Source organism: Fistularia commersonii, chromosome 7 (assembly GCF_037954325.1).
Source record: "Fistularia commersonii isolate RoL2024-O1a breed Wild chromosome 7, RoL_Fcom_v1.0, whole genome shotgun sequence".
Taxonomy (NCBI): domain Eukaryota; kingdom Metazoa; phylum Chordata; class Actinopteri; order Syngnathiformes; family Fistulariidae; genus Fistularia; species Fistularia commersonii.
The window spans coordinates 8,502,494-8,525,138 of NC_141290.1; the positions used below are offsets into that span (position 1 = coordinate 8,502,494).

Sequence of the window (22,645 nt, forward strand, 5' to 3'; positions counted from 1 at the left end):
ACAAATGGTGTGTGAGGCGCTAACCAGGCCAACGGGAGCAGCAGTGGTGCCCGTGTCTTGCCCGAGGATACTTCAGCACGCAGATGGGAGGAGCCGGGTATCTTTCCGTCAACCCTCTTGTTGGAGGGGAGACACAGCCAACAAGTCAAATCTCCTGCAGGAGCTCCATCTTGCGCACTCCCTGATATGCTAACTGTTGTTCATGAGCATGACTTTCCTTCTCGTCCCACTGAGAGTGAAGGGCAAAGAGACCTTCATCAGAGGAGGAAGCTCCTGGAAACGGGGAAATAAAATTTGGAGATGCCATTGCTTTTTTTTCCCCTTCCATGAGAATATCATGGAGTGGTTTAAAAGCAATACACACGTTTGGACCTAAAAGTGATTGAGGAGTGTGTGTGTGTGAAGATTATGCTAGACTCTTGCGCAATGAACAGTTCCCGCCTGCTTGTCGTCACAGACACAGCATTCAGATTGCCTTTTTCAAATCTCCGAGTGAAGACAGATTCAGTGAAACGCGTCAGTCTTCTCAGAGCTCCGCGAGCAGAGGTCTCTACCTGCAGCGACCCAGTGAGATAGAGAGGCGTTTCCTGGGCGGCCGCGGCATCGCACAAATGCAGAGCACGAATCAGGTCACGGATTTCAAATTCAGACGGTGCAGCGATAGAAGAAAAAAAAAAAAGTTACGCCGAGAAGGAGCACTCACTTTCATGCTGATGTTCCATCAGCAATGGAGCCATAGACATCACTTAGCCTTAAAACCCTGAGGCTCCCCTGCATCCTGCAAGAGGAGGTCTCTGTACCCCTGGACCTGGACCTGAACCCGGACCCGGTCTAAATGCTCCCTCTTATTACCAACACAGAACCTTCTAAAGAACCTCAAGGGATCCAGAGTTCCAACTGTGGAGGTTGGAAACCAACAACAAACCCATGGAATCCAGTTCCTGAGACATGAATCATAAGTGGAATAAAATAAACTCAAGAGCTATCTCCAACAATGTGTTTATTCTTACTAGCTCCTGGTAGTCATTCGTAGCAGCTCTCCTGCTCTCAGCGGTTGCTTCCATGGGACACCAACCAACTTCCATGAACTTCCTCTCTGGTCTTCTCAAAGACCTCCTGCCCGGCAGCTCAAACCTCTGCATCCTATTCAGATCTTCATCATCCCTCCTCTGTCCACGTCCATCTACGTCTGACCTTCTCCCCACCCCTTCAACCCTACTGCCTCCAACTCTGCTTCCTGTCTTGCGGTAGCTCTGATGACCGGATTCATTTCAGGCGGGATCTCTAAGCCTTCTGCTGGACTGGGGTGAAAGCGATGAGCCTGGTGAAGGTGCTCAGGTGTCTACTCATGGTGGAACAACAAGCTGAGGAGGATTATGAGGCTGGAAAATCAACGTACTTGACTGACAGGTTAAAGCGGCAGGCTGCTAATTTGTGTTAGCTCTACTTTAAAACCAAAAAAATAATGGAAGACATCCATATGGGCTAAGCTGATTAATCCTGTCATTAATGATGGGAGAGTGTGTGCGTGAAGAGGAAACCCGAAACCTTTTATTTTTCAAGAGGTGAAAATCTTCGCTCGTGGTGCGTTCGAGAGGCGGTCGGGGGCTCAGACCAAACAATGCCGTAATTGTCAAGACTCTTCCTCGCCGCAGAATGGCAGGAACCCACGCCGGCTGGCGGCTCGGGTTCTCCACGGCATGCTCTGACCCGTTCAGAGGAAGCTCTCCGCCTTGACTCCATTCGGCTGAAACAACGCCGTACCTGCAAGGGACTCCAATGTGAGCCCTTCCAGAGGAGCACCTGTTGTTCCTCATTCTGTGTGGACAAACTAATGGCTGTTCACAAACCCCTATTACACAACACAACATGATAGGAGTGTGTAATCTGCGGTTCTTTGAGTAGCCGCCTGAGATAAGATGTTCACCTCTCCTTGCGCTCCAGGCAGAAACGACGGACAGTAAAAACAGACCAGGACGTGCCGGGGAAGCAGCGAGCAAAGGGACCGCCGCTAGCATAACAACCCGGGGATCCCATTTGTTATGCCGGCTAATGTCCATTAATTAACTCGCAAAATGGCCTGTATCCGTCCGGAGATGGCGTCCCGCCAGAGTGTAAGGGAGCGATGAGCCGAAATGAAAACACCCCGGGAGGCTGGGGCTCACCACAGAGCAGACGCGGCAGTCGGGCTGGCACGGATCGCGAAAGGGAGTGGGCCGGCTTCTCAATCAACACATCGCCGCGCCGGGACGGGGAGGCGGCGTTTCCACGACAGCAACAACATCGCCGGTTGCCTCACATGAAAATACAACGTAAACGCCTCACTTGAACGTTCGGATGAAAACCTGCCGCAAGATGAAACAAAACAAACCCTTACGAGGGCTGGCAGCTCCGACCGGCGTTCAAACAGAGCCCTTCCACGTCAACGGAAAACACATATTTACCTCGCACCCGGGTCGAAGGTGAAACCAGCATCTCCCTGCCGGCTGAGTCACCTTCGTCTCCGGGGAGGAGATCCAAGGACCAGGTTTGTGAGACGGTGACCTTCAGACTGAAGTATCTCTGTCAAACACACCCGACACACGTCTCACGCACGCACACACACACACACACACACACACACACACACTCGGACATAAGTAGGGCCGGTCAATTATTGATCCAGACGGCGGCTGCGACGGTGCAGAACCCCAGTGGGAGTCCAGCGATATCAGCTGCCTGGAGACGGCGGCGCTGCGGCCCGTCAGCCGCCGCCGTCTGTGTTTATACAAGTTCTCTGGAATTCTCTGTATGACTTCCATGGTAACTTGTGTGTAGCACTGAATAAGGATGGCACAGCAAAACAGGAGGCGTAAGAGCTCGGTCTGGACGGCTGCAGGTGTATACCTGTTCTCTTCACCCTGTTCTGTTCCAGATCATATCAATTCATTTAGTGTCCCAGACACGGCGTTGCTATTTATTTTGGTGTGAATGAGGAGAAAGGTAGTGGCGGCTGCCGCAGCCACTGTTGGTTTAAGATGTTGCAAGCTCTGCAGTCAAAATACCTCACGGGTGAGAAAAAAAAAAAAAAAAAAAAAAAAAAAGAAAACATGGATTCGCTGTGGGGTTTCGAGAGCCGCGATGTCGTCAGAAAAGCAGGGGATTAACCAGAGCGGCAGGCACGCCAAGAATCAAAAATATTTGGCTTCCAGTTCTAACAGCCAGATCCAAACCCGCCTCAGCCGTTAAGTGACTCTGAAGAAGAGGCTTCATTACATAACGTCTCATTCGTCTATTGAAAACGGGGGGGTTCCCAAACCTCACCCGCCACCCCCGTTGACAACTTCTGTTTGATGAACATCAATGAGGATGCTAAAGCAAAATGAGAAGCCAGAGAAGTCAGAGCAGGAGCAGACGTGAAACAAAGAGCAGGTAAGAATATCAGCAGACGTACAAAAAACACCACAATCTGGGGACACGTCAAAACAGGAGGAGCCCCATGTAATGTGTGTGTGTGTGTGTGTGTGTGTGTGTGTGTGTGTGTGTGTGTGTGTGTGTGCGCGTGCATGGCCAAACATCAGCGCCATCTCCGCCAGCCTCTGCCGCAAACACGATCCAATTCTGTGGAGAGCGGAGGAGGTGAGATGTTTGACTCTTGGTTCCTCACAAGAGGAACACATTCAGGCTGAAAAACAGTCCAGCTACCAGGGGGGTGGAGGAGGAGGTCCAGGTGTAAATGGTTGCACCAGGTATTTTCAATTTCCAGGCCAGGAGAGTCTGAGGTCTCCTTCCTCCGCTGCGTTTCTGCTCCTCAACCTTCTGTGTTCCCTGCACATCTGGAAACACCGGCCTTCCTGTGTGAGAGGAGGAGGATCTGCTCCAGCAGGACCACCACCTGTGCTACCACTCTACGGTCTCCAGCCGGTTCTGGATGTGACCATACCATGTTCATCTGCCCCAACCTTCTGTATTGGTCCAGGGACCCTCACCAAGGGTTGTTCCCCCGACATGGTAGTTATTCTGTTTGCCCTGATTGTCGTCTGCCAGGATTGCACAGAGACTCTGGTGTGTGTGTGTGTGTGTGTGTGAGGAGGGGGGGGCATGGGCCAAGGTAGAAATGCCGTGCAGGCAGGAGAATGATTTTTTGCTTTCATTAACGCTGCAGGGAGGGCATGTTTTGACTGCACCTTCAGAAGCCGAAAGGAGAAGGTCTTCTATGTAGAAACAGGAGCTCCTGCACTTCCGGAGACAGCAGGAGCACCGGAGGGTTGGACCTGGAGCCCCGGAGGTAGTAATGAATAGAGTCTCAATTATTTAAAAAAAAAAGAAGAAAAGGGGGGAAAAAAAAGACAATTACTTTCCTTCAAAACCAAGGAGCTGACACAGACTCAGCATCCGCCTGCAGTTCAGCTACTGACCAGCAGGGGCTCTTCTAATGACAGCCAGGACCAGGCCGGAGGTCCATGATTCAGACAAATCACATGGATGCAGTTATAAAGAATTCTATGACTCGTTTCCAGTTTGCACACATTCATTCGCGATGGTTTGGGGAAATGGGTATCATGCTTGCGCAGCATCTAGCTCCTCCTCACAGCAAGAAGGTCGCTGGTTGGATTCCCACAGGGAGGCCTTTCTGTGTGGAGTCTCCATGTTCTTCCCGTGTTTGCAAGGGTTTCCTCCCACAGTCCAAACACATGGAGGAGGTTCACTGGAGAGCCTTCACTGTCAAGATGTGTGAATGATTGAATGTGTCTGTCATGCAGATGGGAGGGTGAATGGTTGTACGTCTGCGGGTGACGAGCAGGGAGGCTCCTCCCTCCACCACCCTGACTGCAGGACAAGCGGGGCGCAGGATGAACGGATGAATGATTCTTCTGGGCAATCGATTCGCTTAGAGTTCCAGTTTAAGAGACAAAAGTTATAAATCTGAGCGCTGCTGATGATAAGGCGAACCCGCTGTGCTTTGGCTGAGATTGATTCTCCTTCGCTCCAGATGTACTCGAACATCTTTTTCAAGAGACACAACAGAGGGATGACTCCGATTCACAACCGCGACATGTTCAGACAAGTTCCCGGGTCCGCTTAAATTAGGTTTGGTCGTGTTCTTCACACTGAGAAGAACTGATAGAAGGAAGCATCTGTTATATCAGCAAAAGGACCACTCGGAGGAGAGCTCTGCAAACAGAGCGGTTTCAAAACATGAGACCGTGGTCTTCTAGGTTGGACCTGAAGCAAACAAAGCAATCAAAATGACACCAGCTCCCTCGCAGGGTTCTCGCACTTCAGCCAACGGTTCCCGCCATCCCTCTGCTCGTTCAACAGGCTTCAAACCGCCAAGGAGGTCCCGGGCATTGTCTGACGGGACCTCGGCGCCACAAACAGAGGAACGCCGTCGGATTGAAGAGCAAGGCCAGGCGGCTGTTTGAGGAGCCGGACTAACAAGCGCTGTTGTGAAATTGGCGTTGGTGTTTCCATTGGGGAACTCTAATTTTAGAGGAGGAAGGTTAAAGAGCCGTGTGAGCAGCTGACATTTTCTTCTGCTCCGGTTTAATATTAGACATGATGGGCCAATCGGTTCCCTCACAGCTTAACTGTGGCGCTGGACAGAGTCCGTTAGTATCAGACATCAAAACAAAAAGGTCAGGCAGAGCCGTGGCGGCGCTTTTGCCTTGTCCGTGAGCCACTGCCGCTGCGACGGCTAGCACTTCCTGTTCCTGAAGAGCCAAATGAAAAGGAAATCATGGATCCAAATTCTAAAAGGCGCTGTAGGCGGCATCCAAACCCAGGATACAGGCAAAGAGCTCCAGCAAGTCCAGAGCACAGCAGCCTAACCTCCAACACTCAAGGGGAGAAGTAGAAATGGAGAACCTTCGTCACGTTGGTGCGGACAGCTGCTTGGTGAGAAGGTTTAAGACAAGAGGCTCGACCAATCGTTGATGCATTAGCAAAATAAAGCTCTCAGGAAGACCCAGGCTGATCTGTACCTGGTTAACATTACAGCTTCCACTGTGAAGATCTGGGGAGAAGGATGCGCAGATTGGAGCTGCCAGGGAGGAGGTCTGGAAGAAGACCAGAGAGGAAGTTCATGGATAGAGGGGAGGAGGACAGAGGAGATTGGCTGTGATTGGCTGTGGCAAAAAAGAAGTAACAACACGACCAAATTACTCTCCCATATTTCTGTGAGGAGATGAATCTAGAAGTCTTCACGGGTGATGGATAATTCCACAAACCCCGGAGTCAAACGTCATGTGACGCTGACGATGGCGGAGATGATCCAAGCTGGTCTTCAAAAACGCAGATGGACAACTGGTCCAAACAGTGACGGGGAAGTCCGATGACTGAACCATACCCCGGGATAAAAAGATGGCGGGTGTGGATAAAGAGAAGCTCAGAACTTTTGCCCGATGAAAATGAGTTCCTGCTTCGGAGGGAATTAAACACTTAGAAGGATTAAGGAAAGAGCGTCCGACAAATAACAGCACAGTAACAGACAGAAACTAATTCATTTTAGCTTTTAATCCCATTCTTTGCCGTCACCTTGTGTTTTTGTTTTTCCCGCGTCCTCAAGCAGGCGATGCAAGGACAATCCCTGAGTGGACCTGAAAGCAACATTAGACTTAAAATCTCTCGACTCGGACTTGAATTTAGGAGCCGAGCGATAACGCCGCAGAGAGGACCCGACCCTTGACCCGCCTGAGACTTGGACTTCCTGAACCTTAGAAAAATCAAAGCTTCGCCCCATGAATAGTCATGGCGAGCTAAAGACCCCATGACCGTAATTCCTGGTCAGTTTATGTGAAGAGGCTGCTAACTCGGCCCTCCATCGATTTGCAGAGCTCATGGAAAGTCTTGAGAGCATCCTGATAGTGTCTGGAGACACAGAGACTCGACATTGACTGGGGACTTCATTCTTTAGGAGTAAATAAAATCACTATCGCTGAGCGATCGGTTGCCCGTCGGGTTTGACGTCGCTTCTCGGGCTGCGGACGCTGAAGCCAGGTGAAATATCACCGCTGCATTTCCCTGTCAATCAATGACCCACAGGACCACCTGGAATCCCGCAAAAGGGACCTCCTTTAAACGTCATCTTCAAACCAGTCACGAGATCCTTTTATTTTTGCCGCTAACCCAAACGCCAAGACACTGACATAAAGCACGGAAATACAAATAAACTAGCTCGCTACATTAGCTAACAGGTGATTAGCAAAATGACCCCCCTGTGTCTGTGAAAGATAACCCTAATTAGCCTGACACGCTTTGCAACTTTACCTCAGTGTTCAACAGGGAAGCGGGTTTTTTGGTGAAGAAGACTTTGTCACTTCCAATTCTCCTGACGAACCCCCACAGACAAAAAAAAACCCTCCAGGGTTTGTGCTGTGAGGCACAGCTGTCAGTCTCACCTTCCTTCTTTAGATTCCGGGGTTCATCACCCCTATGCTCCTCATCTTATTCCTTCACCTTCGCTTTTCTCCCCTTCACATTCCTGAGCCCCCCCCCCTCCCCTCCGACACACACACACACACACACACATACATACACACCACACAGGCTGCGCTCATTACAGCGGATTTGCATGTCTGCTTCAGAGCTGCATGAGAGGAGATGAAAAAGAACTCCCAGTGGCTGCCTCTGCAGAGCTCCCCTCATCTGACGGAGAGGAGCTCCACTCTGGGCCCGAGACAAAGACGGCAAACAAATGCAGGCGTCTTAGAAGGGGACCCATGCACAGACACACACACACACACACACACACACACACACACACCAAAATACAAAGATACTACACTCTGGAAAGAATTTCCACCCCACAGTGCTCAATTTAATAAATAGATCTATATATGGGGAATCAGGAGAAAAATTGAGTTCTACCTTCCAGCACATTGCTTCCCCCCCTGCACATTATCAAACCGGCATTCTCAGATGACAACATCAGCGTCCCTCCCCTGGCGGAGATCCTCTCCAGGGCCGCCGGCCAACCATTAGGGTCCCTGTCCCCGCCGATTCCGGCCCGTACCTTTCAAAAGGCCGACGGGTGAAGTTTTCGGCAACGGAAGAGAACGGGCATCACCCTGACCGTGACTACCGAGATTGGAGATTCCACCAAACATCCGGCTTAACACACATTTTCACGTGTTTACTGTGAATCCCCCGAGCGGGTGCAGAAAGAGAATCTCAACATATTCCGTCGGAACCAAAAACGATACCGAAGCTTATTAACAGACAAACATGAGCTGGCAGAATCAGACGCCCCGGTGGCACGTCACCATGTTGAAGCCTTACAACGCGGGTGACGGCGTGATGACGCCGGCCCACTTCTTCAACTCCCGGGTTAATTATGGCAAACATAAATAACCGACAAGCTGTGTTGAGATGCTGCGTTGCGGGGTCGGGTTCCACCGTCAAAAGACCTAAACCTTCGGCTCAGGTAGAGAACACACCTGCAGGTGCAGCCCACGCACCGCTGACTGATAAAATAGGATAAAACAGAAGCGGAGCTCTCGTCTTCCAGGTACTTGCCGTGGCTTTAGTTTCGTCAAAACGGCCACGGAGCTGTCGATTATGACTAACTGCCATGCGCTCAGATCCAGCGGGCAAGGCGGGCAGGTGAAACTCACCGAGGGGGAGGGAAGCCGATCCGACCCGGCGCCAGGTGGGATCTGGTCATTCGGTCGGGTCGCGAACCGGGCTTGACTTTCAGACGGAGTGTATGCGCGCCTACAATTCCTGAATGTCCGACCGCAGATGCTCGCGAGACGGGCGGCTTCTTGTCGCGCTGCTCTGCTCAAACACCAAAACCACTATAGAAAAGGGGAAAAGCTCCAAGTTCCGCTCTTGCTACCCTTGAAATTAGGTGCTTTTGCTCAGATGACTCACTGGGTGAAAGGAGTGCTTCCTGTGCCATGCCAGATGAGTCACCGTGGACGAGCGGGGCAGAGCAGATGCCGAGCCAACCTGCGGCGTCGCCCTCTGACCGCGTGCCTCGCATTCAGGAGAGCGTCGCCGGCGCTCTGCCGCCCCTCGTCCCCTCGTCCCCTCGTCCCTCTATCCAGGAAAACGCGGCCGACATTTCCTGCGGCACAACTGCCGCTGGTTCTGCTGCCGCTGACAGTCAAGCTAGGCAGTTTAATTATTATTCATTGCATTACACCCACCAGGAAATACCTACTCAGGCCACTCTGACTCATAAGGGCACCGGGGCTTAGTAAGCAGATAAATAAAATAAAAATAAAACTGAAAGAGGAGATTTTGACATCGAGTTGGAGTTCAACATTTCTAATCGGTGTCTTCTGAAGGTTGGAAAAATAAATTAGGTTTGAAAAGATAATGGATTTTTTTCAGTTCTGGCACAGTGAATTGGAAGGTTTCTGTTTTTTTTGGTTAAATATCTGACAACAGGGCTAAAATCAATCTGCTGGTTATTTCGACTTTTGTGAAGTTTATGCATCTCACGCCTGCCGCTCTGTGATATACCGGGTACGCCAGGTGAGAAACCCCAAGCTGTCGTGCCACATCTCAAAACGGATTGTTAACTTCGATGTCAACCTTGAAGGCTTGTCCTCTCCCACTGGGGTCGGTGAGAGTCACCACTGAACCCGACGCTGCAAGCAAGGCCACCGACCTCCCGCCCTCATGTTCGCTGGCCTCTTTTGGATGGATGTTTGTGAACCACGGTCAGCACAGTAGTCCTGCCATAGAACCTGAACTTCAGGAAAGGAACATAAAAAAAAAATTTAAACCAAAGCCAAATTTTGAAATATGACCCTTCCTGTTGGTCTTTGGTACCACAAAAAGTTAAAAAAAAAACAACACCACACACAACAGGACACCCAGTAGGGTGTTCAGGAGTGTACCAGGGGTGTTGGACCAGACTCATGAATGGTGTTTGGACCTTTGGGGTCTCTCTCAGCTCGAGGGAACACAATTTGAATGACAGAAAGTCTGGACGGTTTAAAAACTGAGACGTAGCCAAACCGCACGTGTACATGCACGATAACCTGTGGAATCACAGGATTTATCTTCGGCAGATATTCGGCCCTGTTTGTGAAAAGTGAACAGATATGGAGAAAAGCAATGCTATTACCACGTCAATGAACCCTGCACTTACAGCAGTATTGTTACACACAACTACAGCAGCAGGTTTTGCATTATTTCTTACTCACATTCTATCTCAACCAGCCTTGCTAACAGATTTTAAACAACTAATTTAGTCTTAAGGTTTGGCCTGCCTTTCTTATCACACGAGAAAAACATCTTGGGTTCTTCAGTTGTTGTGAAGCCGCACAGGTACGGCCCAGGAGGGATGCAGTTATGGCTGGTCGGACCCCTTTGGGTGGAGATACGCCGGCAGAAACCCCAGTTGTTACCAGGTTGCCACAGGACTGGACAATTTCATGCTCGGGGGCTTTACAGGCACTAAAAGCCAAATGTTTGATGAGACAAAGAAGGGAAATCAAAGTGAGTGCCCAAGTGGTGGTCAGAGTGTCCCACCAGCGGGACCTTTTTTTTTTTTTTTTAAACAAAGGAGCAACAACATGGCAAAATTAATTGGAGAACAGACAAGATGAAAAAAAAAAAGAGAGGTTTTGTTTTGAACTGAAATGGGATTATCAGGCATGAACCGGTACAATCAGCACCGACCACAGGTTCCATCCTTTCTTCCTCTCTAATTATACTCATTTCTGTTGAAGCATCGTTGGAGCTTCTTTGACTGGACTTACAGCAAAAACAGACTGGATCTTTAGCCTATAGCTTAGCATAGCACAGCCTGTTCCTAGCCGGAACCAGACTTCAAAAGTTTCCACCAGCACCATCGCTAGAACCTCCCAGTGGAGGCCTGCACACCGTAAACACACGCGCACACACACACACACACACACAAACACAGACACACGCGCACACACATGCGCACACACACACACACACACACACACACACACACACACACACACGCACGTGACCCCACCCCCCGAGCGCTAAGCCTATCAGACCAAACATTGCTGTGCCTCCTGCATCTTAATAAGAGGAGGGAAACGAGAAGGGAAGTAAAGGCAAGGCAGTCTTTTAGAGGAAGCTGAATAAATGACTGAACACACACCCTGGGGCGAGAATGCCGGGGGGTTTCCAGGGGGTCGGGGCACGCGGGGCCAATCGTGTCAAGATGAAGGCGGCCGGCAAAAAGAACACCGACATATTAAAGCGGCCAAGACTTGCAGAAGGGAAAAGAGCGGCGTTCGGCTGTGCGGCTCGTTTCTGAGTCGGCAACAGCCGACGCGACCGAAAAAACGGCAATTAGCGATTCAAAAGTGAAATTCCGTCCATCTGGAAGGCAGCATCCCTTCCCAATCAGAATCCGGCCCGTGCCATTAGACCCTCTGATCTCACAGCTTCAGATCTTGCCCGTGTTTTCTTTTCAGAACGTGCGAGTACTGAAACGCGCCTAAGTGAAACACGCATAATTGCATCGGAATACGGTCGGGGTTCGCTGGCCCAGACGGTTGGCTGGTAGCGGCTCGAGTTATTAGCTGCTCGGCGGTATGGCTGTTTAGCCCGCTGGCTCACGAGATAGCGATCGAGACAAGTGATAGCATAGCGTCGTGTTTATCGTCGCGGAGACCGTCAAGCGGCAAGCTGTGCGAAAGCTTGTCAGTATACATAAACTTATATCTGCGCTCCTAATCCATATAATATTTAGAACCCCGTGTTCGAGCTTTACCGCAACACAGCGGCCAATCTCTGTCATTACTAGAGCAAACAAGCCCTGCTTGCAGACAACTTCCCCTCATTCATGTGGATAAACGCTTTGTGTGCAAACTGTAATCTCTGACAACCCGGGTAAACCGGTAATGTGAAATTTGAAAATATATGTATACAGTATATTGCAGGATAATGGGAGTCCTTAAAAGACTTTAATTGGCTTGACGCGAGACGGCGTGGCCTTAAAACTCGGGCGGCTTCTAATGGGATATCAAAGCTGGATTGTTTACTGTACGTCTCCCCTCCTCGCGATAATGACGGGGATCCTCGGGGGTGCCACAGCCCTTAGGTTGTTAAATCCAAAAAATGGGTGCATTAAATACGGTTTAATTGACTTCTATTTACCCCGCTGTATTGTCTCTCAAAGAAAAAGCGAGAGAGAGAGAGAGAAAAAAAAAAGTCTTTGGCACTCCTCGAAGACTTCAAAAGTAGGTCACTCAGTCTCTTGTGAGTCATAGGCTCTGGCAAAGGACCAGGAGGAGCAGGTATGGGAGAGACACAGAGTCCCATGTCGTGCTGATACGGTCCCATCTGGATTTTAAAACCACAACCGAGAATTACCGACATTTAGCGAGCGCCACGCCAGATATCTGGAAGTACCGGACGCGTACAGCTGCGCGGACCACGTGAGTTACGCAAGAACAGCGCGCGGTGTCATTAACGGTCGTACGTGGGCCCGGGAGCTGCAGGCACGCCGCCCCGCGTTCGACCGATCCCGACGTATCCAAGAGCGCAGATTTGTGGGATCGCAGGTGCAGTCCCTCTCCTTTTCCAGAGCAGAGGCCCCAGGCTTCCCTCCCAGAGGCCGTTGGCAGAGCGGTCGGCCGGCGGGGTCAGAGCCGGGCCTGATATTTCCAAGCGGCTCGTTTTCAAGGAGATGACTCAGCCCGTCAGTGGCATGGTCACCTAGGGACGACACGTATTCGGAGGCCATTTCTTTCTAAATTGCGGCCAGCAATTGGCACAGGCCGTGTCGCCTCAACCGCCGAGCCCCTCCTCCAGCTAACCCCTCCGCCCTCTCATTCATCCACCCTGAGGGAGAGGCATGCAGGCCAGAGGAAGTGTGACTCATCTGAGTAACAAGATGCATTCTTCTGAATTCTCCACAGACATGTTGTTTGCTAAATGAAGAGCACAGGAGAGCTTGGCGAAGGGGAAAGGTAAAGAAAAAGGAGGAGGATGAAGAAGAATTCAGGCAAGAAATTAAAAAAGCCGTCACCGGGCCGGTGGCGGGGGCAGGAACGACGGGGCCACGGCAAGTCACCGCTTGTGTGGGTTTCTGGGTCCGCACAGATCTACATGAAGCCCTGGCTCCCGCCGAGGGTTTTCTGAATCACAGATGGCGAATCCAAGGACTACATCTAAGTCTAATCCATCAGGTTTTTACACTGAAAATAAAAAAAAAAAAAAAAATAACCAATGACGACGGCAGGGAGAGGCTTGGACGGGAGATTCTGCTGAAGACCCAGACCTACTGAGTTCGGCCGGAGGTGTGAAGAAAAGCGTTCAATTAACAAGTCTTTACCCACTAAGTCCACATCAGGAGAACTTGGCAAACATCATGAGAGATCATGAGTCTGTTCTGTGGCCGCAATAGTTTCACCGTCTGTTCTATTTTCTCTGACTGCCAGCAGTGATTCTGGCAGTGGCACGCTGATAATCTGAGCCGATCATCTATTGCAAACTACATAAATAATCTGATGCTGCTAAATATGCATCGCATCCGTCCTGGTGACCGGCCAGATTTCAGCTCAAACTAACCATGAACAGAGGCATGGCCAAACAGTCACGGATTTATCTGCTGTCTGGACCAGCAGGATGATGATAATTAACATCCAGAGCGCGGCATTAGCGATAGCATTAGAGCGCAGGCAGCAAAAACAAGCTACGGAGGGCCCGGCAGGCTCGGAGGCAGCTTCAGACGCTCATCGTTCGTTCCTTCGACCTGCTGAACGCGCTCGACGGCAACAAATGTTTGCAGACAAGGCGGCCGAGGTTCCGGCTAGCAAGAGCATCTGCTGCAAACTCCACAAGTGTCAGACAGAAGGACAGAGACGACAAATTATTTTCAGCTGGATTCTGTTTTGAAAGCGACAAGCGGTGTCCCAAAGTGACATCTGTTTTATTAGAGCGCTCGAGAGGAGGCTCCGTACCCTTTTCCATTTTGGAAACGTTACGCAAAGTCGGCTCAAATCTGAATCAGCAGTTCACACTGAAAACAAAACGGAGAAAAAAAAAAAAAAAACAACTGCCAAGACACGTGCCAAGAAATATTACTGCTATCAACCGTGGAGGCTGGAGGATCTGTTGAATAGTCCTGGAGAACTTCGCAGTTACACCCAACACACAAAATATGCACACTGTAAAATCAAATCCCTGAAATTTACAGGACGGACGCCAACAGCTCCGTCATAAACATGGAGGTACCTCCGGGTGAGGTTATCCCGCTAAACACCACCGAGCACATCCACTGGTTCATTTGAATTCTACGGCCTTCCTTCACTTGGACTTCACTGACTCTCCAGCTAGTGTGTGACCAGACGACCTCCCTGTTTCCATCAACGCCAGGCCAGCCCAAGCAGACACGCACTACGTCCTTCTCATTGGACACAACTATTGACACGTGAATCCAAATAATTCTGTTTTACCTAGAAGGGAGTTTATACACACGGGATATGTTTCTTTGTAGCGCAGCTATGTATCTACTCCGCAGGTCCCAATGCCTACAGATCGGAGGCGAATACATTTTACGCAATAAAAGATGGAATCGTAAATTGGACACGGTGACTCAAACAAGACTGACACGTGCCTTGTTTCTACATAGAGATGGGTTTGAAACAAATCGAGGAATAGCCGACCCTTTTCACATTCATAGCATGTGAGGATGAAGAGGGAGCCCTTCAGCCCGAGCGCGGGGGCTCAATCTACATATGACATAATTTTTCTGGGGAAAAAGAAGTACTGCAAGGAGTCTACATCTTTTGGGGGCTACTTACGACGAAGGAGCAGGGGCCAGTAGATTCAATCACGCCGAGTACCGAACTCTGACGGGAAGGCCGCGCCGGTCTTCGGCCCCGTTCCGACCCGGCATTAGCGTGCACCCCGGCGGATCCGGTCACGGGTGGACAGCTCTATCGCTCAGACCACATTCTGAGGTGGTCTGGGCTCCACATGAAGGCATTCCTTCTGCACTGAGTAAGTAATTGTGTCTTTGGCTGCACGGAGGCGCTGCCCACTCACTGCTCAACCTCTGTGTAGGTAAAATCTACAAACCCAAGCACTTCTGAGAAGGTGCCCGCTGGCTTTGTCCGCGGCACAAAAGTCCCGAAAACGCTCGCAGAGACACGGGCGAGTCAAACATCTTGAGCGATTCGGTTTGCCGATGACACACAAAGGAATAGACCGAGTCTGTTCCTTCCTCTGCTTTTAATTTGCAGCAGACTAGGCATGGAAGGGGCAGTGCTGCATGTCTGCATTCAAAAACGAGAACAAATATGGTTTGCAAAGGGAAATCAGGTTTATTGCATGAAGATGTGAGTCTCTGGGCAAACAAAGGAAGTGCTATCCGAACACAATCTGTTCTTCTGTAGAGCCACACATGAAGCGAGGTACTGGGAGAATTGTGCTATAAGCGGATCAGCCGGGATGGGAGACCGGGCCTGAGCTGGATGCTTCGCACCCACGTCGGTCAACCCTCGGAGACGAAGCTGCAAACGTTAGGTTTACCCTCAAACCTTCTTACGCACGAAACGTGGCATTCGACGAGTTTCTATATTGGTCCAATTTTCCAGATGCTTTGATCGCCCTCTCATCAATGACAGCCAACGCTGACCTTAAATGACCCTCAATTGGTCCGTGGACGCGAACCGAAGGCTGCGACGGAATCCAACCACATTTTGGACCAATTTTCAAGATGCTTTGATCGCCCCCTCATCGACGAAGACCGACGTCGACCTTAAATGACCCTCACTCGGTTCGTGGACGTGAACCGAAGGCTGAGACGGAACTGAACCACATTCTTGGACCGCGGACAAATTTCAGCAATCTCTTCAGTATCACAACATGAAAAATGAGTCACAGAAACCACCACGCTTGGCGAGCGCTGCCAAACTCCACCCTGTCCTCCTGCGTTTTCTGAGCCTACCCGGCCGGCGCCAATGTTGCTAGGTGCCGTGTTTCCCCGGCAAATCAAATGGTCCTGATTAGCCAGTACTGGAAAAAAAAAAATGGCTAAACGCTCTCTGATAAAACGCAGCAGTGTGGCTGCAACATTTGGCAATGCACCAACTGAATCGGTTCGCATCCGCTTACATTTCCAATTCCACCTCAGAACATGGAGTGGAGTGCATGGGACTGGCTGGCTGACAGATCAGGAGAAGGTGTGCTGAGAAGAACCGGGCGGCGTATCGCCGGATGAATAAAAAATGAAAGTGTAGTGCTTCTGTAAATCCACTCTCTCCATCCCGTGAGGGAGGGGGGGGGCTGGTGAGGGGGGGTGACGGCGGAGCGGAGGCTTGTCTGAAAAACTGAACTGGTGCTGCATTCCCACATCCACCCGATTCCAGTGGGGGGAGGAGGGGCATTTTAAAAATTCATTAATTTACAGCAAAAAATAGATTAAAGCGCCCAGCTGAGCAAAACTCGAAATTTGGTTCGCGAATAATATTACCGCTAAGACGTCGCTGTCAAACCCGGGGCTGGGAGGGGGCGCCTGAAGACAGGATGCTAACACTTCCAAACCCTGAGATTTTTTTCCCCCAACTAAACAGTTCTTAAAATAACATATTTCTAATTGTCATTTTTATTTATGCCCTCCTTCACTGGGAAAAAAAAAAAAAACAAAGATCCGGGAAGAAAAACCTGCAAAAACTAATTAAATCCATTGAAGGCCTGGCCGTTCCCATGATGCCGTGCCAATGTCATTCTATTCAGCATTTGATATCTCAGCTACAGAGACTCAATGACAGCTGCTGCAGGCCCCAACAAACGTCTCGGAGTGCAGTTACAGTAATTGCTCTGGCCAGCACTAAATGAGGTTCACTTAAGCGCAATTATCCCCCCTCTGATCTCTCACATTAAGAGACTTCTTTAACGTGGAGAAGTGGGCTCGCACAATGTGACTGCAAACAAGATTCAAATTGGAATCAGGGAGGCATTTCCAGCAGATGAATGGCTTCATAGCTCATCTGCATTCTAGTGATGCACGGCGTCTCTAATGAAGACCGAGCCGGTCCCTCCTCGGCAGCCCGTCCTCCATTAGAACAAACCCTCACGCCGGATGCGGGGGGGTCAGGGGGGGCGGGGGTCAATTTAGAAACATCCAGTCATTCAATATGGACAGCACAGCGGGGTGAGAGAAGAAGAATCCAGGGGTTCTCCTGCCAAGCCGAGGTGAAAATCGCCGCTCGGAACGAGACGAGACCCCGGTGAAATAACATCACACTTGACAGGAGGGCGGGACCTCAAAAAGCAGTGGATTCTCGCCAACAAGAAGCTGTCTTAGAGATTCTCAGCGCGGGCTTCAGACTGGCGGCGGCGGCGGCTTAACGCGACGCCAGGAAATAAACCGGCGCTGCTCGTGAATCGAGAGCCATCTGCCAATCGACAAACACAATAGGTCCTCGGGCTGAAGGGGGAGATGTGCCGGTCTAATACGGTTTGCTACAGAGGATACCTGTTGGGTGCAGTCCAGAACTGGGTGCATGTCGCCACAGGCTCAACCGCCAGGAGTCTGATAACTACACCTCACGGACGGACATTTGAATAATCACTTCAACAGGGGGAGAAATTAAAAAGCCTCTCCGAGAGATTGGGCCAGGCAAGAGGGCCACGCTCTGAATTCCGAATCAGGGTCCTGGATATTCAAAATGAAGCAAGTGCGTCCGCGGCGACTGGCCCGCAGACCCCCGACATCTATCCAAATTAGTCACATGTCACGTCATTACCCGAGTGAATGCATTAAAGCACACAATGAGCCGACCGAGGATTGACTACTGCACTGCCATGAAATCAAACACACAGATCTGTTAACACACACACACAGGTGTTCCATATCTTTATCCAATGAGATCTTCATACACACACACACAGGTGAATGTTCTACTGTCTGAATACATCCACAAGCTGCTGTTTTAAAAAACAAAATCCCATTCACTGCAGGAGTGAACAGATGCACCATCTCTGAAGTCCATTCAGTCCCTGCCTCTAAACCTCAAGGTTGGACGGAGGGAGAGAGAAAGAACGGGATCGATAGAAGGAACAATGAACGGGGTGAGAGGACGCGGGGAAGGATCATCTCTCTGCGTGGACAAACGGCATGGGATGTTGTGTACGGGATGTGTGTGCGCGCTACGACCGCCGCTGCTCGACACGATACTCCGGGCTGTCGGCTTTTACAGACGTCCGCCGGCGACTCCGTCCACACCGATCCTCCCTTTGTGGCCTCCACTTTCTTCTCCAAGATCAATAAAAGTATTTCTGATTCAACCTGGACCATCACACCCAGGTTGTGATGGAGCTCCATCCCGGGGCCACGTCATGACATAAAACCATCCACCCTCTCATTCACACATCTGGGCAGGACTTTCCGCGTGGTTTTGGACCGTGGGCGTCACGGCGATTAGCACCTCCGCCTCACGGCAAGAAGGTCCCTGGCTGGATTCCATGCTCGCACAGTTTCTCCTGGTTATTGCTTCCAAAAATTCTATTTACAAAAACAAACAATGTTACAATGAATGGATAAAGATACGGAGTACCCCCCCACCACCTCCCGAAGAGCAGCTTTAAATTGTCTGCCAAAACCACAGCAGAACGCCGAGTCACAGGGACCCACGGCGGGCCATCGAACCGGCAGCCGGATGGAGCCGCGGCGGTTTGCAGCTGCATGCACGGGGAGCCGCTCCGCTGCAGGCCTGCTATTTAAAGGCCGGGTGATTAAGGAGCCAGCCGGGTCTGACCTTTGTTTGTGGGTGCTGACTAACGCCGCGGGCATTCGGAGGTCTGCAGCCCGGTGGCGGCTCGCTGTCGGATATCCACGCAGGATAAAGTTGAGAGTGTGCACGGAGACAAAACTGCTCGATAAGTGACGGCGGAATTCCAGCCCGGCCGTAAACACACCCAGGAGCCCGGCGGCCAGAGACCGGAGCCAGGCCGCGAGGGGCACAAACAAGGACGCCGCTGTTTTTTCTCCCCGCAGCCGCACGGCGAGGTGCGCCGGCTCTCCGGGTGCCTTGCACGGCGTCCGGCTCCGGAGCACCGAGGTCGTGCACGGCTGCAGAAAACAACGCTCGGACACGTTTTGCACTTGTTGCGTGTCCAGCCTATCGGTCGGGGAGAGGTGGTGGAGGGGAGAGAAACCCCCCGGTTGAACGCTAACCAACCCCCCCCTCCTCCTACTCCTCCTCCCCGTCCATCACGGTTTACCGGGGGGAGGGGGGCAGCCGCCTGACAGACGTGAAAACACACCGCGACAGCTGCGCGGCGAACACGGTCCGTGAACGCAGCACAGCCGAGCGACACATTGGTCGTACGCACCGGACCGCGGCGAGCTAACGATAGCCGCTCCGGGGCTGGACGTGTCCGCGGTTTCACGCCGACGCAGCGGAGCAGAGGAAGGGTGGGTGGGTGGGTGGGTGAGGGGGAAGGCGAGAAGGGGAGAAGGGGGGGGAGGACACCCGGTCCCGGGTTAGCTCCGGTGGCGTCCGGCTAAAGTTAGCCGTCCACCCAAAGTGGCTAGCTAGCTGTCAAAGTTGCCCTGTCAGTTGTCACCGGTTGCGCGGCGCTGCTAGCAGGCTAACGCGGCGGAGCTGTCAACTTGGGAGAGTTACCGCGGGGAACGGAGCCCGGCTCCCCGGAGGAGGGAACGGGGGAGGGGGGTGGGCACGGCCGGCGGGGAGCCGTGCGCCAGGGGCCTGGTCGCCGGGCTCGATTCCCACAACTTCAGCGCGGCTCACTTCCCCGTGAAAGTCGTCCATTTCGAGGCCCTGAGTTCAACTTCCATGCCCGCGTAGCTCACTTACTCTGAGAGGGCGGCTGTGGCGGCGGCGGCGGCGGCGGCGCTCCGTAATCCTCACGGCACTTTCGGAGCGACTGCCCCCCACCCCGTCCGTCCGCCTCCGCTCCCGCAAGCGTACCGCGGGGCCTCGGGGAATGTCCCGCGCCGTGGACGCTCCTTGTCCTCCGCGGAGAGCCGCCGTAGCCTCGCCGGTGTGCGTCCCTTCCCTTCACGGCTTCTCTCCGCCGTCTCCCGTTCGCCTTTCTCTCGGCGGCCGAGCCAACATCCGGGACTCTCCCCGCTTGTGCCCGGAACTACTTTCCCATACGACGATGCACATGAAGGTTCTCTCACTCTCTCTCTCTCTCTCTCTCTCTCACTCTCTCTCACTCTCTCTCACTCTCTCTCTCTCCCCCTTTGCGCTCGCCGTCTCCGCGCCGCTGCCGCCACAGAAACTAGCGCGGTGAGAAAGCGTAAGCCCGCGGTGGAGACGGAAGCGGACACACGTACGCGCCTGTGCGTGTGGCTTCATCCGCTTCCGTATGTGTGTGTGTGTGTGTGTGTGTGTGTGTACGGTGCCGTCGATGAATGTAACCCGAGGTGCCTCCAGCCTCCAGACGACAACAAGGCCCACCAATCAGAGCTGTGGGATGCAGGCAGAAGAAGACCGGAGGAAGCCATGGACACACACGAAATGACATTAAGAATCCTATAATATGCCCGTTATTACTGTTATTATTATTATTATTATTATTAATGCAGACCCAAGGGGGGGTAAGCTCTTCTGCAAATGAATGGAGATGTTTGTGCAGGATTCTTCTTCTTTTCTAATCTTTTCGGTGAATCATCTGCCTCCATCCGACCCTCTGCCCGCTCTTCTCTAGCAGCAACTCACTTCCTGTCCTCTCTTCCTCCATCTATGAACCTCCTGTGTGGTTTTCCTCCAGACCTCCTGGCTGGCAGCTCCAACCTGAGCGCCCTTTTACCCACATGTCCTGCATCCCTCTCCGTCCATCTCGCCATCTCGGTTGTGACTTTATCTCCAGAACATGTTTATCTCCAGAAGAGGGTCGGAGCCTAAAGAAAGAGAAGATTGGTACTGCTGTTGAACAGGTTGGCGCGGTGAGGGTTTCCTGCGGTGTCCCTGCTCGGTTATCAAGAACCTTCGAGCGTTGGGTTCCTCGGTGTGCGGTGAGGCCACGGTCCGTATCCTTCCCGGAAGACATCGTCATCCATCAGACGTGTTCCTGCTGAGCTGGAACCCTGAAAGAAGATGTCTCGAGCCATTTAGAGCCCTCCCTGGAGGTTCCCGGTCCTCCAGGTCTGATCTCATCGAGGCGATTGGACTTAGTTTCTCCCCTTGGAGACGTCTCATCCGGCAGGCTCCTTCAGGTCCTCAGAAGTGTTTGGAGCTTTCTGAAGAAATACAACAATGCGACCCTTTGATCGGTGGATTCCAACGCAGTTATACCAGCACCACCGGCCTTGAAGCTCATGACTTTAAATGAAGCATCAGGAAAAAAACATCAAATACCTTTTCTGCTTCTCATCGCTTGAGTCGAAAGACAAAAGCTAAAGGCTGTGTTTTCAAAAGGACCACAGCAAACCGGCGCTGAGGAGAAGAAGAAGAAGCTAGAATCTTCACACCTGTCGTGTGATAAAGTCCAAGCCGTTCAGAGGACTCGGACGATCAGTGTCAGGAACCTCCAGAGATCATCCGAGGCTTGTTCTTCATCTGCTTTCAGAGCAAGATGTTCCTCTCACCAGGCCAAGGCGCTCACTGATGGAGGAATATTGGAGGGTTTTTAATTTGGGAGATCTCTCAGGGCTCTTTCATTCACATACATCTACTGATTAGTACACACACACACACGCACGCACACACACACACACACACACAAGCAAGTATACTTGCTGTATACACACAAAAACATGCATATACTCTTTACTTACACACACATAAACACACCCACATATAGCTACTGTAAAAACACTCACACACATATTTATTTACACACCATGCACCCATACATATAGTATGAAGTGTAAACACACACACACACATATATAATGTATACACACATGTATATATACATATAGTATACACACACATATAATGTATGGACACAAACATTCCCACAATAACACACATTTATACTGTGTACAAACAAACATACCCACATATAGATAGTCTACCTCACATTTATGTACACACAATGCACCCATACATACAATAGATGGTATAAACACACACACACACACACACACATATATATATATATATTTACATATAGTATACATGCAAACACACACGTATACATATATACTATATACACACAATGCAACCATGCGTACAATAGATGGTATAAAACACACGCACACTCACAGACACTCATATATATTTTTACATATAGTATACCGGTACATGCAAACACACATGCACTCATATATAATATATTCACACAATGTAACCATAAATACAATAGATGGTATAAAAAAACACGCATCTATATATATTTACATATAGTACACATAGACACAGGCACACATATATACTCTATACACACAATACAACCGCACATACAATAGATGGTATAAAAAAATACATCCATATACATATTAACATATAGTATGCATGCACAGACAAGTGCACAAATATATATGGTATACACAAAATGCACACATACATACAATAGATGGTATAAAACATACACACACATACAAATATATTTACATATGGTATACATGCACACACACAGGCACACATGTATACAGTATACACACAATGCACCCATTCATACAATAAATCGTGTAAAAAAACACAAAACACATATGTATGTATGTATACATATAGTATACATACATACACACATTTATTCTGTATTCACACAAACATCGATACTGCAATACTGCACTCAT

At 50.7% G+C, this 22,645-nt stretch overlaps 1 protein-coding gene across 2 annotated transcripts in view; it reads right to left on the reverse strand.

Moving 5' to 3' along the window:
- Window positions 1–20,199, reverse strand: part of foxj3 (forkhead box J3) — a 60,471-nt gene extending 40,272 nt beyond the window's left edge. The window contains exon 1 of one of the 2 annotated variants that reach the window (XM_086149601.1): window positions 19,866–20,199. The gene's annotated coding sequence lies outside the window, so the exon portion shown is untranslated. Of the gene's footprint in view, window positions 1–19,751 lie in introns of both variants that reach the window. The other variant, XM_086149600.1, reaches the window with a different exon arrangement.
- Between the last annotated feature and the right edge of the window lie 2,446 nt (window positions 20,200–22,645).